The sequence below is a fragment of the Podarcis tiliguerta genome, assembly GCF_965153285.1.
Source record: "Podarcis tiliguerta genome assembly, chromosome: 5".
In the NCBI taxonomy this organism is placed as follows: domain Eukaryota; kingdom Metazoa; phylum Chordata; class Lepidosauria; order Squamata; family Lacertidae; genus Podarcis; species Podarcis tiliguerta.
Window position 1 is genome coordinate 72,192,084 of NC_139538.1, and position 17,720 is coordinate 72,209,803.

At 42.0% G+C, this 17,720-nt stretch overlaps 1 protein-coding gene and 1 long non-coding RNA gene across 44 annotated transcripts in view; one reads left to right on the forward strand and one right to left on the reverse strand.

Annotated features, from left to right (window-relative positions):
• ANK3 (ankyrin 3) overlaps nt 1–17,720 on the forward strand; it is a 376,227-nt gene that overhangs the window by 107,248 nt on the left and 251,259 nt on the right. The gene's annotated exons all lie outside the window — the stretch shown is intronic.
• LOC310677963 lies at nt 12,916–16,233 on the reverse strand. 2 transcript variants are annotated; one of them, XR_014511534.1, is made up of 3 exons: nt 15,879–16,233; nt 13,566–13,666; nt 12,916–13,363 (listed from the first exon to the last, which is right to left on the reverse strand). It is a non-coding gene; the product is annotated as an uncharacterized lncRNA (long non-coding RNA). The 2 variants fall into 2 exon arrangements; XR_014511535.1 differs by having other exon boundaries at nt 13,562–13,666; nt 15,879–16,232.

The window sequence follows — 17,720 nt, forward strand, 5'->3', positions numbered from 1 at the left end:
GTGGCCAGCGTGACATCGCTGCTCTGGCTCGCCAGAGCCGCACACGGAAACGCCGTTTACCTTCCCACTAGTAAGCAGTCCCTATTTATCTACTTGCACCCGAGAGTGCTTTCGAACTGCTAGGTTGGCAGGCGCTGGGACCGAACAATGGGAGCGCACCCCGCCGCGGGGATTCGAACCGCCGACCTTTCGATCGGCAAGCCCTAGGCGCTGAGGCTTTAACCCACAGCGCCACCCGTGTCCCTTAATGTTTAATACACATGCGCAATAAGCGTTGCTAACTAAACTTTGATTCTCACTGTGATCTGTTACATTGTGTTAGTATGCATGTTGGGAACCTGTGTTACGCGTAGCCATTTGTACCATGGATCAACTTATGTTCTAGTTTATGAGCTTTATCTTTGGTATTCACATATTAGCTGTACTTCTGCCCCAGTGGGGATGACATCTTGCAAAATCGTCAGTTACATAAAGCAACAGGCTACCATAACTTCTGTATTAGAAGCACACTCAAGAATTTATAGGGGTTCACATTATCACATTCATTATGGCCCTTTGGACCACCACCACATCCCCCCCCTTTCAAGCTAAAAGGTGAAAGATTACTCGCACCGTTCAGCTTGACCCTTAGATAACTCATTCAGCTAGACCCTCAGGTCTTTGACCCTCCTGAGGCAGTTGGTGGTATTGCAAAAGTAACTGCTTTGGGGCTATGTTTAGGGGCTATATTGGAAAGGATTTATATACAGATTGTCACCTAAGTTTGGTACAGGGTTGGCACCATTCCATTTAGCCAATAAGATAAGACCAGTGCCAGTCCCTCTATTAACATCCAAAAATGTATATAATTGCCATTGCCCTATTTGAATGCGGACGCTAATAATAAGGGAGCGTTTTTAGATTTGGAGGTTAAGGTTGAAGAATCCTCAAGCTTTCCCTTCTGCGTAGAGCAAACCAGCTTCCAGAGTGTGGTTGCAGCAGAGGGCTGTTGTCTCATTGTCTGTGGCCAGGCTCTGTTACTAGGTAGAGCCTGACGCAGGGGTCCTGTTGGTACAAAGTCAATTCTAAGTCAGAGTCTTGGTCCTGAGCACATGTCCTGGTGCCTACAGACCAAACAACCAAACCACATTAATGTATTGCTCCAGTTGGTAAAAATGCTAGGGGACCATGTTCTTGAGCATGTTCACCCCAGTGCCCACCCCCAGCCTCCAATAGCAGATCCTTTTCTCCCTTTTTCTTTTTGTCTCAAATTGAAAGGTAACTGTTCATATAAGAAAAGCCCAGCAGCAGCTGCTTGCAAAATAGGATGGCTTACAGCATACTTGACATTGTGCCATATTCTGATGAACCTTGATACATATGCCATAAAAAACAAAAAATATTGCATTATTAAATAGGTAATTGGAGCCATTATCTCTTCGGTGCTGTCAGTCAGTGGCTAGTGGCAAACCATTAGTTCTAGAAATTACAGTGTTTTGATATACGCCCATGGAATTTTCTAGGCAAATATCTTAGAGAAGCCCTTTGTCTTGTTTATTTTTCACTACAGATTACTGTGCTGAGCAGCACAAACAACTGCAGGCACCTCCATCTTTCCCTTCTAGTTACTCAGAATGCATTGCCGCTATGTGCAATCATCAGAACCAGTGGTTGACAAGAATGGAAGAAACAGATAGCTTCATTTTCTGCACAAAAGCAAAGATAAAAAGCCAGTTCAAGCCTGGGCTTTTTATTGTCACGAGTCTTTTTCTTTTATTATCACGGTGACCGGGTAAGGCACACTCAGTTCAAGCCTTCAGAGATCTATCTGCTTTACAGCCAGACAGAGAAGCTCTTGACATTTTTTTCCTCTCTTTCACTGCCAGGAGCAAAACATGGCATTTACCCCAAGAGTTCTCAAACCATTATATTTAGCCCTTCCTATTGCAATAAAAGCATTTGGGGTTCCTGGAAAATAAGAGAAAACAAATATGAACAGTTTGTTGTCTGGCCCTAGGGATGTGCATATCACATGCACATGCACATACACAGAAGGATGGATGTTAGGGAGGAACTCATGTGAGGAACTCTGCTTTACTTAAAGGCTTGCAGAGAAAAACCCCAGCATTCTAGCTTGGACACTCCACCCTCTGGCATTGCCATGATTAGGAAGAGCAGTGAGATGTCTGGCCTTTTGTCCCAATTGTAAGGCACTGGGGTTGGGGAGTAAAACACTCCCCGCTCCCAGCAACTGAGGAGGGGTGAGTTACATTGTAGGAGTATTTTATTTGGTCCCTATAATGGGCTGTCATAACCATTGTGCTCTTGCTGAGAGAAGCCTGTGTGACCCTTCAAGCCAGGCTAAGGGGGAAGGGATGTCCTGAGGCTGTGTCCTTAATTTAGACTACCATAAATAACTCTTGTGCAAAGCCCTGACCCTTCGAGGCTTGAAAAACACACCTTAATCGTTTGTAGTCAGGCTGTGAATGAGTTCAGTTGCAATGCGATTCTGCATCCATGTTTCTAATGCCTTCCAACTACTCCACTTTTGCGCATGTATAATTTTGGTGCTGTTTCTAATACCCTTTCCCTCTCCACCTCTTCGTGAGCTGGCGGTGGGGAACAAGCCTCTTAATGGAACTTAGCTGTACCTCTGTTGAAACACCTGGTACACATTTGTGTTTGGAGGTTTCATCCATCATACAGGCAGGTCTCTGCCCCCTGTTGTGCAGTCTCTTATTCCTCCCCCTCCTCTGTGCACAATGGTGATGCAAATACCCAGAATGCCTGTCATTAAACTTTTAGGACTCCCTGCCCAGAACAATATATGTGCACGTCTCCATGACTGGCTAAGTCAAGGAAATTCCTCAATGCCGCCAACGTCTTCTCAAAGCCCTTCCTGACCCGTTTCTCCTCCTACATGTCCCTGAGCTACAGGGGTCATTGGCTGGTCTACCTGTCTCTTTCTAGCAGAGTGAGTGGCGTTAAGACACGTTCTGTGTGGTATCACAGGACAAACTGCTTCTGGCCACAGTTCTCAAATAACTTCAGTAGGAACCGTTTCAGCGTGGAACTGAATGCTTAAAAGCAGCACGGCCCTTCTATGGAAAACGGCATCTCTGGACCAAATCAAACCCCCTCTGTGGTTTTGTAAAATCTGGCAGAATTTAACATGTGACCTGTAGTCATTAAATAGTGTGGCAGCTGACAAAATGTGGAGAAAGTTGAGACACCCAGATACTGCATTGTTTGTGTAATATATTATGGAGCAGGAGGATGGAACTCAACAGGGAAATGCCATTTTCAACAGCAGCCTTGCATTTCTTGTGGCATGTAGTTCTTTCCTTGGAATAACCAGTTTGGGGAGTTCCATCATATATCTTTATTCTTGTCAACAATCACTGAGACTTGGGCATCTTTTGTGATCATTTCCCTTCAACCCTCCACTATTAAAATAGTGGCATTTTGTAGGGCTGTTGTGAGAATAAAAGTGGAGGGCAGACAAGAACCTAAGCACTTTTGCAGAGTGGTTTATATGACAGTGTGTTATGCGCATTCTTATTTAGAATTGCTCCTGTTTTTCACAGTCCATCTACTGTGAAATGCCCGACAAAAAATCGCATGAACTCCAGTCACCTACTCAGTGTACCAATTAATGTGATGAAATCACTTCATTACACACCCCTGTATCATTTTAAAAATTAAACTAGAAAGGCTCTAACTTTGAATTTGTGCTTCATTTCCCCCCTTTTGTAAACTGACTGAAGTTTTCATTTTGGATTAAAACATCATTTCCTGCGGCATGTGCATTAAATAATGATTCAGTAGATGCAGATAATTTTGGAGTAAAGTCTTGTGGCTTTGTCCAATTTTGGCCAACACTGCTGTGTAGCATAGAAAAATGGTCTACAAATAGGTGAGATTTAAATAGACTGAGTTCCCCACAATGCTTCACGTTTATGAAATAAGATGCATTTTCTTTTTTTCTTTATTTTACACCCCTCCCCTCCCTTTGAGCATCTTGGTTTAATTTGGAGAGTGGTTATGGGGTTTGCAAATGAATTTGACACACATAAAACTTGACAAGCAAAAAAAAAGCAGGGGGTGACCCTTTGCTTTCTGTGGTATCTAAATCTATCTGAAGTAACATCCTATCTCACCGCCAAGTGCTGCCATCTCTGATTAACTCTTCTTTGGTTGTGCATTTGGGTAACCTCACTGTGTAGCTGAATCAATAACAGCAATTCAATCTGCTGATGCCATATTCTCCAGGCTATAAAAATTTCCCCTTGAGAGTGCACTGGCCGAGCTAAACCCCTGGGGAGAGGTAAAGTAGCTCCTGAAGGTGACCTAACCCTGATCTTTCCTCATTTAAGTCCATGTATATATTTACCACATGTGTGTACCACCCTCCTTTAAAGGGTGGAGTCAATTGGATTTTTTCCCATTTTGCTTAATCGTAGTTCAGTGATGGAGCACGTGTTTTGCATGTAGAAGTTCTCGAGTTTCAATCCTTGGCATTTCCAGTTAGCAAATGCTCAGGGAAGAGGGATCTGAGTGATCCTCTGTTTGAGCCCTTGGAGAGCCACTGGCACCTGGAGTAGTCAGTTTTTAGTTAGATGGACTGGTATGAGACTCAACCATGTGGACGCAGGCTTTAGAGTCAAACTTGGGTTTCCCAAACTTCAATCATCAGCTGTTTTTGGACTACAACTCCCACCATCCCTGACTGCTGGTCCTTGTAGTTAGGAATGATGGGAGTTGTAGTACAAAAACAGCTGGTGACCTAAGTTTGGGAAACCCTGCTTTAGACTATGGATTGGCCAAATAGATAAATCACCCAGCACACATCATTCCTGTCCAAGAGCCACCGTTTCTCTTCTACTAGTTTCTAATCTTCAGTGTTTTCAGACTCTGCTGATACTGGTGCATAGGATGATTTGAGGGGAGGGCATTTCTATACAACTTGATAAGCATACAGATGTATAACCCGGGGTGGGGTGGGAAACACTGCATTTACAGTACTTGGGACTCCTATGCTATGCAGGCTTACTCAGGATCAAGTCTAATTTGGTTCAACTGGACTTTCATGTAGGCGTGTATTTGGATTACAAGCTTGCTCATAACCAGAAGTCGTCAACAAACTGAATTTGTGCCAGCTGATGTAGTGTCACTTGTTGCACTTCTGATAAGCTGGCTTTGGATGAGTGTTGCACATGGTGCTTTTAATTTTTTTTTGAAACAGTTGTCTTTAAATGGCTTGGGCTTCTCATTTTAGGAAAAATAATAATCAAATTTTGCTGTGGCAACTATTGCACCTTGCGTTATGTGTTGTTGTTGTTGTTGTCTTTAAAACTAAACATGGACACATATTTTTATTTAGCTATTTTTAAAGCCTCTGTGTGACAAGAGAGTAATAAATGAAAATAAATCCAGAACAGGAGTGTGTGTGTGTGTGTGTGTGTGCGCACGCGCATGCTCATGTGCACAAAGGAAATCAGACATTTCTGAATTCATTCCCATTTCTGACATTGTTAGACAAAAATTACAGCTCTTATCTATGCTGTGTAACCATGGCTACCATGTGATTACTTTCAGCAGAGAATTATGTATGAGTATAGGAGACAGTAGCCTTGTTTCAGCCTAGACCATATGCATTTGGCTGATAAGTATGTTAATTGACTGCAATCCTTATCAAGGTTGCACATTGGGGTCTTTTAAACAGGCTGAGATTTAAATCTCTACGTGGTTTCCCATTCTTATATGGAACAAACATAGCTGCTTTTTGCTTAAATTGTACATTGTACATTATACAGTCAAATGAGACGTGTGTATACATGGACATGCGCCTTCCAAACAAGCACACCATTTCCCATATTTATAAGAGCAGAAGTGTTTGTTGTCAGAAACACAGTGTTGCACTGGAAGAAGCAGTTGTGTGTCAATCCCACAACTGTCCATAATGTGCAGCTCAACTTACTAGGTGTCACAGAACCACATATCGCTGCCACTCACTGTAGAACACAGAGCCAATAACTTTCATAGCAAGGATCACCACCACTGGCAAACATGTTTGCAGGGAGGAAGGGGTTAAGGTCAGTGCCTGGTAGTGGCAGCAAGGAGCCATTCCGAACAGCACTTCAACTGACTGGGTCCTATGAAATTGTGTGCATGTACCAGCTTTGAAGCTCAGTGCTCTTCTTAATTATGCCTCCTTTGGAGTGGTCATTGTGATAGCAAGGGCTGGGAGTGCTGGCCGTTTGTTAGAACCAAAAGAGAAACTAAGACCTTTAATTTGTCAATTGGACAACATCCATAGAAGCCATTTTGAGCAAATGGCAAGAAGCCCAAGTATAATGGATGTTGCGCTGGGAGAGCTGAGAAGCCGCCTTCTGTAAATCTGACTCTGAAAGCCTGTATTTCATGAATCTGGACCATTAAGTGCAGCCTAGTTGCATATAAGCATGACTATTTTGCTTTAGAGTTTTATTTTCACTTGTTTGTTGCGTATGTGATCTATCATCTATCTCTATCTCCGTTCCTCACCCTCAGTCATTTTTTCCCTGGCACTCTAAGACCCCACCAATTTTGGCAGCAGCAAATGTGGGGGACAGATAGACCCAATGATTTTTGGGGGGGGGTGTAAATCCCATCAGTCCCCCTTATAGTAGACTGAAGCAATATGTAAATAAAACATTACATCTGCCAGCCAATTTGTTATTTCAAAGCAAATGCCAATAAAAAGAAAACATAAAGATCATTGGCAATTCTGTTTGATACATGATGTGTTTTGTTTCTCTCACAATGCTCAACTGTAAAAATGGCTCAGATATTCAAAAATCATTTGTACCTGAGCATATTGGATTATGGCAGTGCAGAAAAGAAAAACTGTGTGCAATTTAGTGTCTGTTCTGTGTAAAACTAACAAACACTGCACCATCAAAATTGTTGAACCTGAGGGAAGAAACTAAATAAATAAATAAATAAATAAGTAGTTGAACCTGTTGGTCCAACCCCCACCTCAAGCCCCATATTCTACAGTTGGAGGGGGGATGTGCTAAGCATGCTTGAGGTGTTCTGCTTCTGTGGATTTCAATACAAACTGACCTGTACCTCCCAGTTTTGGCAAATAAAACACTGGGTTGAAAAAGAAAGAAATGAGATAAGGTCTGGGGACAGGGTGAGAAAGTTGGTTCAGAACAGAAAAGTTAGAGAGACGTTTTAGAATGTGAAAAGGGGAAGTTGGCCATCTTAATTAGATTTAAGAGGAAACGTTTCCGAGCACAATTCAAAGTGTTGGTGCTGACCTTTAAAGCCCTAAACGGCCTCGGTTCAGTATACCTGAAGGAGCATCTCCACCTCCATCATTCTGCCTGGACACTGAGGTCCAGCGCCGAGGGCCTTCTGGTGGTTCCCTCGCTGAGAGAAGCCACCCTCACCACCATCACTGCTGCTTGTTGCTATCACTCTGAACAGTCACTTACCTTGGCCTCCTCCTCCTTGTAAAATGTTTATCCAGAGGTAGTGGCACTTCTTATGGAAGCTGAGGCGACACTTAACTCCATTCTGTGGTGGGTGGCAACATCCCCCAAGAGGCAATTGTCTGATGTCATCACACATGGCATCTTGTGGACTCTACCCTTGCAGCCATCCACTGTAGAATGAACCAGCTTGGTTCCCATAGTAACCATATATGTGTCACCACATATTCGCAGGAAAGAGAGGGTTCAGGGGAGCGACAGGCAATGGCAGCAAACAACCATGCTGCATGGTGACTCTGATGGGAGCAGCAGCACTTGGCAATGGACCAAGTTGGCAGAGGGGCTGCCAGTGGCACCAGGCCAAGGACCCACTAAAGACTGTCACTGGCCCTAATAGATTTTATTTGTTGAATAGTAATCTCGATTTAAAGGCTGATTCAGCATTCCACACTAATAATAAAAGGGTCCAGAAGGAACAGTAGGCCCTGTGGCACATTAATACAATTTCAGAACGGCCATCAGACGACTCGATGATGAATGCTTGGGAAATGATTACAGAATTGCTCTATATGCAGATAATGTTCCCCACTGCCCAGACAGCCTGAGGCAAGTCTATTAATTAAATTAATGGAAATGTTGGAAGAGTACAGTAGTCGGTTATGAAGTTAACACAAGAAACTTGGGCATAATCCAATATTATCAATAAAGAGAGGAAACAATATACAATAAAAAGTGAAAATACATTAAATACCCATATACAGCGGTACCTCAGGTTAAGTACTTAATTCGTTCCAGAGGTCCGTTCTTAACCTGAAACTGTTCTTAACCTGAAGCACCACTTTAGCTAATGGGGCCTCCTGCTGCCGCCGCGCCGCTGGAGCACGATTTCTGTTCTTATCCTGAAGCAAAGTTCTTAACCTGAAGCACTATTTCTGGGTTAGCGGAGTGTGTAACCTGAAGCGTATGTAACCTGAAATGTATGTAACCCGAGGTACCACTGTAACAACATTTCAGGAGATATGAACAGTTTGGTTAAATGTAACCATTTGGTTAAATATTTGATTAGACATGCTGCCATGCAGAATAGCAAAAAGTATCTATGAAAGGTCTACATTAAACATCTCATGGATGGAAAATTATTTATGGTGGGAACAATCGTTTTGAACAAATGCTTGCTTTTTACTTCACAATGGCAGTTAAGATCCCATAAGAAATACAGGACATAATTAACTGTTTTTTCCAGAACAATATGATTCCTGGAATTAAATAATGAATTATGCAACAACAACAAAATACTAATGAAGTAAGGCTAGCTAGCAGTTCAAAATCAAATTAAATATTCATGGTGTTATATTGACTTCTGTCTGCATGTGGTGGGTAGCAAAGGCTGTTAAGTCATGCTGGGCTACTGAACAGAAGGCCCTATAGCAAAACAAGAGAGGCAGACAGAGGAGCAATGTCAAACTTAATTTAATACAAAATGCCAGATTAAGTAATATGAGATAAAGATAGCAATGATCTAGGTCCCACCAGAGTCTCCTTTGTGTATGTGGTTTTGTATCATCAAGCCTTTCTGATGGCTCAAACAGTTATTAATGTTGATGGGAAAGAGCAAATGCAGTTAGAGTTTGTGATTTGCATTTGTTAATCCCCCCCCCCGACTTTTAACAAATTAAGCAATAATATACAAACCCTTTCTCTAGCCTCCTTGCCGCCTCCCCAAGTAGCACATTTTCAATATTTACTAGTCAGGAATTTTGTGGCAAAAGTGTCAGTAATTTGCCTGTGCTGGGGCAGGGGGGAGGGAGAGAGATCTTGCCAACATGGAAAATCTGGTTTCTTTTTTAAATGATCATATCACAGGAACATTGGAAACTGCCTTCCACTGAGTCAGTTCATTGGTCTGCCTAGCTCAGTATTTATTTACAACAGTGGTATGAAACTTGTGGTCCTTCAAATGCTGCTGCGCTCCATCTTCCACCAACCCCCAGCAGGATGACAGGTGGTCTGGAATGATGTGAGTTAGAATCCAGCAACACCTGGAGAGCCACAGGTTGTCTACCTCTAGTCTACAGTTTGCAGTGACTGGCAGTGGCTCTATCGGGTTTTAGAACAGGGGTCTTTCCCAGCCTACTCAGAGATGTCAGAGATGAACCTGGGACCTTGTCCTCCACCTCTGAGTTACAGCTTTCCCATTTCTCGGTGTCTATGCAGCATAGTAATGATAAATCCCAAAGAAAATTAAGCAATTACTTGCAGGTGGCGATATCTGTTGGGTAAGGGAATTATGTCGGGCAGATCTATCAATAAGCGTTAGGGTTGCAGTTGAAATGTGGCAGGATTGTTTTAACCAAATCTTGTTCAAATTGCATTACATGCCAGTGAGAATTAAGGAAATTATATAGTGCTGCTTTCATGGAGACGTTAAAGATGTAATGCATATTAAACGGGGTTTTTGTGTGTGTGTCATATTTGGTGTTAATGTAAAACCATGCACACTTTTTTTGTTTGAGACATTGTGAATAGTTAAGATATTGTGGGTGATATACTTTGTCCTACACCACAGGCTCTGTTTCTAAATGAGAAGTAGAAACAGAAGTAGGTAATTTATTAGTGCTTGCTGAAATGATACAGCAAAGTACCAGAAGTGTTCTTTTGAAAGAAAAAAAAACAGTATCTGTGGAAGAATGGTGTGGGAAGGTGTGGAATGTTATGATTATGTGTAAATTAACTTCCCTGTTTAAGGCAAGATCTGCCGGTGTTATTGCCAGGACTACATTTTTAAAGGCCTGGGGGAAAACACACTCATGTGAAAATGTGGACATGCAGTTATTGTCAGTATTGTTAAGTAAATAACATTTATGCATTACAGGCACAGTGGGGTTGTTCGTTGTATATTTGTACATTTAGATTGTTTTTATTACCTAAAGTGGGGTGGGGGTGAAAATGTGATGGCTGCTTGGGTAGTATTGCTTTGTGCTTCCTGTAGAATGCTGCATTCTGGTTCCTGCTTGGAGATGCCTGCAGTTGCTGAACATTGCCAGTAGGAGAAGTTGGCCATGTGATTAACTGGAAGGGGAGGGCAGTGAATGGATTTACAAAGCAGGAGGAGGTCTCTCACTGTGTGTGTGTGTGTGTGTGTGTGTGTGTGTGTGTATACACATGCAGGGCTTGGGAACAAGGGCTTCTCCCTCCTGCCATTGCTGTCAGACAACCCCATGTCTAAAAAGATGGGTTGCCACTTGCAGAAGAACATCCTTGACTTAGATGGCAACCCTAGCCACACATTCCTGAGAGTAAGTCCTGTTGAGGACACAGATCATATGGTTGTACTGTATATCCTTAAGCCTTGAACAGATACATGCTTCCACTTTCAACTAGCATCCACAGTCTCCAGGGCAATTATTTCCACTTGTTTTAAAAATCTTGAAAGTGTAACTTATCATGGAGCCCAATTCTATGCCAGATCCTGGTTTTCTTTGCATTGTAAAACTGGGAAAGTTTGCTTGAGATGAATAAGAAAACATAATTGGGAGAGCAATAACAATATTGTCAGGTCTCATTTAGTAGACCAGTGATCACTGAGTCTTCTAAGAAGGGGCTGATAAACCACAGGCCCAATTGCTATCAGTTGTAATACAGTGACACATGGACTTGGTTACATAAAATGTGCGATTTTGCATTGTTTGGCTGACATAGTGTCTGTGAACTCTTAAAGACTTGGGTTTCTCATAAACTGCCTAATTAGTATTTAAATTACACCCCAAGAACTCCTCTGCTTTAGCTTGAGCCTTGTATTTAAACTTTTTACTGAAATGGGGCCTTTTATGTTTGTTAGTACACAAATAGATTTCTAATTAGCCAACACTGCAAACAGTGGGAAAGATGGTTTATTACCAGGGATGGTTTGAGGATAACATTCTCTTTTAGATAGGGGGAGGTCGATTTGATTTTCCATGACTTTGCACAATATCACTTCTCTTCACTTTTCTTCTTTTAAAAAAATTACTTCATCAGATTCCTGTTTGTACTTGCCAGTTGGCCTTTAATCAAACAGCAGTGGTCACAAGTATGAATGATAGGCAAATCAATATTGTTGTGACCTACAACCTGTGCCATTAAATGTTTCCCATGCTTCAAACTAGGCATTGTCTTTTGATGGGGGAAGTCCAAGGGCACAGCATTTTCTCTCAACCAATGCTCAAAAGGCTGGGATTTCCTTCATTGAAATATTGTGGGGTACGAGAACTCTACCTTGCTAGAGTAGGTAGCTATGTACAAGGTAAACAATGCACATATTTGCTACTGTTCCATACTGGTTCTGGAGAAGCACTTGTAACAGGCCTCAGTGTCTGCAGGACCAAGGAGAGCTCCCAGTCCTGCTTCAACTAGAACCATTGCTCAGCTGAGTGCTTAAGCACCAGAACAAATCTGATACCTTACCCTTGCTCCTCAGCTGTGTGCTGGAAGGGACCTGTTCACTTAAACTTCCCATAGCCTTTAGGATGTGTTTTCACCACCCCAGAAGGCAGGACTGGACCTACCGTTAGCAGACTAAGGTAGCTGCTTCAGGCAAATGCTTTTGGATGTCATGGAATGGTAAGAAATTATTGTTTGTTCATTATTGTTTTTTGTCAAGGAAAGGGATTTTCTACACAAGGTGACAAAATAACTGAGTCAGCTGTGGACACCATGCTCCTTGACTTGGAGTGGGGTGCCGTTTGCTGCCCCACCTTAGGCAGGAAAATGTTTTGGCTTGGGAACATGCAAGTGACATTTATTGAGTTATTTCCATAATGGCTCTACACCTGATAGGTCTCAGTTCTTGTGTGTGTGTGAGATATCTATCTATCTATCTATCTATCTATCTATCTATCTATCTATCTATCTATCCACTGTCCCTCTCCTTCAGCATAAAGTGACCTCTGGGTAGCTAACAAATCATTACTGGCCTCAACAGCAGCATAATGTTCTGCAGAACATCCTCTTCCTTTGTACAATGTTGCGATTTCTCAGAGTGCACATGGGGCAGCTTAAGGAATATGGGGTGTCTGAGAAAGCTTCGTCAAACTCATTCTGCTGTCTACATTTGGGGAATCTGAAGCCTTCTTCAGAAACAGATAGTAATGGTTTCTTGCAAATATTCCACCTACCTCATATTCAGGGTATAGTTATATTGAGGATAAAATATCTTGTAATAATAGGAACGTTGTGTTCAGGAGATTTCTTTCCAGCAGTGAATAGTTTGAAACCTGTCAGGCCTTGAGCATCTAACACTCCTGTCAGCTCAAGGTAAGTTGAGTGGAAGGAAAATGTGTTAATAACCCCTTTCCGGAATATGATTTAAATATCTTTATGTACGTATATTCCCCACATGAAATATGACAGAACCATTGCACTTGTTCAGTACTAATGTGACAGAGAAGAAAAAGCAGTGAAGACATCTTAGCAAATGTTGGCTGCTCAGATGCATTCTGATATCATTGTAACATAATAATTGCTTAGTGCACTCTAGTTAAATCATGGTTGAAATGTTTCAGACACAATGTTCTTGCAAAAAGTACATGTTGTTGTCTTTATGTGCCTTAAGTGCCTTTAAAAAAATAGGGAGTCATTACAGCAACAGGATACAGACCAGATGCAACAGAAATCCTGGAGAATTCTCTGTAGAGCCATCATTCTCTTTTTGACATACTGGCAGCAGCCGAATGTTATTAACTTATTCACATGGGAGGCCATTGACCTCTCCACACCTGGCTGTAACATCTATTCTTCATGAGAAACGCCAAATAACAGTTTGCAAAGAGATGCTTGGGAGTGCATAGGCAATACCTGCTGAAATCCCAGTAGATTTCCAGTAGTTGGGAGAACCTCAGTGCCCGGGATAGCTCCTTATGTCTCCCCTGTAAGTAGAAGAAGTAGATTCGTTTTGAGAAATACAGTGGAACCGCGACTTACAAACGCCTTGTCTCACAGATGTTCCACGTTGCGTCCGTGGCAAACCCGAAAGTAAACACTGGGTTTGCCACAATTTGCGCATGTGCAGCAGTGGCTTCTGCCATCTGTGCATGTGCAGAAGCGCGCTACCGCCAAATACGCACGCACACAAGATGCCTCTTCTAGCATCCTATTTCAACCAGCTGACGGACCTCCGGAACAGATTATGTCCGTAAGTAGAGGTTCCACTGTAGTACAAGTTCTATTATCTGGAAAATAAGAGAAATTCAAATTTTAGGATGCAGCTATTCTTGTCATGGAACTTGGGTCACCCTGGTAGAAATCATGTGTGTGTGTTATAAGAATGATACTTACAAAGGGCAGGAGGAATGACCCAAAGTGGTGGCAGAAGTCAGGTGAAGAGCAGCAATGCAACATTACTGGAAACATTTCATTGGGAAAGGAAGGGTGGGACAGAAAGGAAATGAAGCTGATTCCTGAAATATTTTGCAATTTCATTTAAATGAACCTCAAATATTTCACTGTGTTGTGCAATGTATTTATCCATGAAGATGAAAATATGCATTGAACAAACCTGCAGATGAGAAAGAGCACCAAACAGCATCCTGCTTGTACATTTGTCTTTGTTTTAAAATATGTCTTTAAAACACAATCAAAGAGAAAACACTTAATTCCTCATTTCATCTAGGATCCACAGCTCCTTATTGTGAAATGAACCTGACTTTTTTTAAAAAAGCAGGCTGATAAAGTATGGCTGCACTTAGATGGATTTTAGATGTTGACCACCTTATATATCACTTCAATTTTCACATGTCTCCTCACATAGCACCTCTGAATTAAATGCCTTTTCTTCTTGTAATTTTTTCCACCTTGACATTTGGTGTTTTTTAACATTATTTTCATTTTTAATGCTTTCAAACAACTCCTTATGTGAAAATGTTAATAAGCAGGCTTGTGAGAGGGCAGTACCACCTCAACTAGTGAACATGCCAATACTGTAAATTGTTATGGCTGTTCTACGGGGTTATACAAAATAACCTGGTAGACTGGGGTGGTAGAATTCTATATGACCACCTGAGACCACAAGTGGGGAAATGCCATATTTTGAATTCTCCTTTTCCCAGCTCAAAACAATACCCTATGTGTTAACACATCAAAATGAAACTGCCTCTTTGATGGTCTAGCTTATTACACAAGAGCAGGAAAAGATTTCCATCCCAGATACATTCTAAATGGTGCTATAATCCAGTATTCTGCATACTCTTTCTTCAATATGCACAATTTACAGAATAGTATTTTTTTAACCTGAATAGCAGAATGGAAGGTGATCCAGTTCTTTAAAACCAGAAGTGCTTTGCCAGATAATTGTGTTTTGTATAGTCAGAGAGGTGCAGCTTCTGAAGGTTTTGTGGTTACCGCTTTTGTTTGGCACTTCCTTTTCTCAAAAACAAAAACCTTTTTATATTGAATCCAGTAACGCCATGAGCTACTGTTGCTGTGTAGTGCTTAATTCTTTCCAGGGCCTTATTCTGTCATGCCAGTATTAAACATTTTGAGTCGCTTTGTCTAATGTGCCAGATCTATGCTTTACAGTAAGCCTCTAAAGAGTTTCACTGAGTTTATAAAAACAAATGAGTAGAAAATGTCCCCCAGTTCTCTGAGTGTATGCTCAACATTCTTTCTCAAAATGAGACTTTTCCTACCAGTTGCCCAAAGGTTGTGGGTTGCCAAGGGCAGCTGTTGAATTTCTACATCCCTCTCCTTCTAGGCCACTGACCTCCTCTCTTCATTGACTCTGGAAATAGATAATTTGCTCCCATCACAGCTGGCTGTGATAGGGGAAGCTTTCCATGTGAGAAAGAGGCCTGAGGACATTGAGGGGGTAAAGCATGGCCCTTTATCCAAATGACTGAATGCATTGGAGGAAAATGTTGATATTCTGCAGAAGCTGATAAAGTTAAACAAGCAAGTCATTCCAATGCAGGCTTCTGGGAGGAAATGCGCAGATTGGCATCTTTAGATCCTACGGATCCCTGAACTTACTGTATTTTTTGCTCTATAAGACTCACTTTTTCCCTCCTAAAAAGTAAGGGAAAATGTGTGTGCGTCCTATGGAGCAAATGCAGGCTGCGCAGCTATCCCAGAAGCCAGAACAGCAAGACGGATCGCTGCTTTCACTGCGCAGCCTGAAAAATATTCAGAATATTTTTTTTCTTGTTTTCCTCTTCCAAAAACTAGGTGCGTCTTATGGTCTGGTGCGTCTTATAGAGCGAAAAATACGGTAGTTCATTATCATTCTTTGTTAGAAAAGAAACCAAAAACCCACCAAGCTACTACAAGTGTTAATTAGATGTGGTTTACTAGAGCAGATTCCTAATTTTAGAAGGATTACTCTTTTGTGTTAACATGATCAAAATAGAAGAAGAAGAGGATGCTTAGACTAGCATATGCAGTGCTTACCAGTTTCAGAAGGATATACAATTAGCTTCCTCTGGTAGGAGGTCTGGCCAGTGATGGTTTATAACCTACAGGTGGCCTCCCAGATAGCCAAAGAGTTGAGAACTTAAGTAAAGATGAATTCTTCCCACCTTGAAACTACTTTGCACTCCTGAAAGAAGAAAGAGAATTGATACCTCTGGTGATGGAATGGGTGGGCATATATTATTGGCAGCACTCTCAGCTGACAAAGATGGAGAATACTGTGAGCAAGAGGCGCCTAAGTGTCTCAAAAGCCAGATATTTCTCTTGACAAGAAACCAGAGCACACTGAACCAGGCTGGGGCAAGCCTTGGGTGCTCTAGGCAACCCTATTATGACTCAAGGCTGCTGTTGTCATCAGTTAATGTGGGAGCAGAAGAGGCTGCTTACCATTTGTAGTCCCTATTATGACAAAAGCAAGAGAGTGGCTGACCTTGTGCCTCAAGGGATTGCCTCTTGCTTATTGCCTCCTTGTTCTCTTTCAAGGATCCAAGCTCAGGCAAATGGGAAAAGAAATCTTCTATTCGTGCTGTGTGAGAGTGTCTCTGTCATGATTCATATTGTTGCCACTCTCTGTAAACCTAATTGATCATTGGTAATTGCCTTAGATCAGGTTAGACCATTTAACTTAATGTTGTCTTCTAGGGGCTGCTGTGCCTGCTTGCATTGCTCACCACCCATGCCTGCCTGCACCCACACCAGCCCTTCAGCCATCCTACCCCAACCCCCATAGTTCATCCCTAAGATGCTCACATCTCACCCCACACCCTAGTAATTTGCCCAACTCCCTTCCCCATCCCCTCACAGCTCACTGCAACCCCTCTATAACTTGCCCAACCCCTCTTTCTCCCTTCCCCAAGAAACCTGGTCCAAAATAACACTAGTACATGTGTATTGTCTGTGCCACCAGGCAGTCAATAATATTATTCTGAGATGCATCCTTTTAAAATGATAGAGATTCAACTGGACTGGCAAAGTTGTTACAGGGCCCAAGCTCTTCCAAAAGTAGCTCACAGATACAATATTTTGATGAGCCATTATGTGTTAGATAGTCCTCAGGGGCAGAAAATGACCATGTGGCTTATTATAACGTGTATTTATTTTTTAATATGTGCTGTAGCCTTAAGACACACTTTTTGCTAACTTGTGCTGTCGTTGACCAAGATGCAAATTGACTAGATGCTACAATATGCTTTGTAGTTTTCCGAGATGGGGATAAAAATAACACATTAAAAATTGTGAGACCTCAATTAAAATAACACATGGAGAGGATGTTAAAGTAATGTGAAGCACATTATTGCATGCATGTTGAGAATATGCTCTCCTATCAGCATCACTGGTGTCAACAGCCAGCTAGAGCAAGCTCCCTAACGAGAGGTTTCTAATTAGTCTCTCCCCACCCCCTTGACTTAGATACCAAATTAAATGTGCTTTATGCTCTATATTGTGCACTATTATGTTTTAACGGTTTAGATCTGAACAACAAGATAAATGATGGATCCCAGCAGTGACTTCTACAATTCTCATATTTGACAGTGAACCACAGGCACTGAAGGACAAATGACTGTCCAGAAGTGGGATGCGGATGCTCCACAGCAGGCGGCAGGATAGCATAAGACTGCAGGGATGGCTTCAAAGGTTGTGGGATCAGGCATTTGCCAGTGTCCCAAAGTAAGCAAAGGGCCCAGTGCCCCCCACTCTATGCTGCTATTTTCTTCTTTGGCAATCACTTGCAGCCAAGTAAGATTGTCTTCCATGAATGTGGTCTTAACAGCGTGTCTGTAAGTGACTGTGGAGGCCAATGCTGGATCCACACATCCTTCC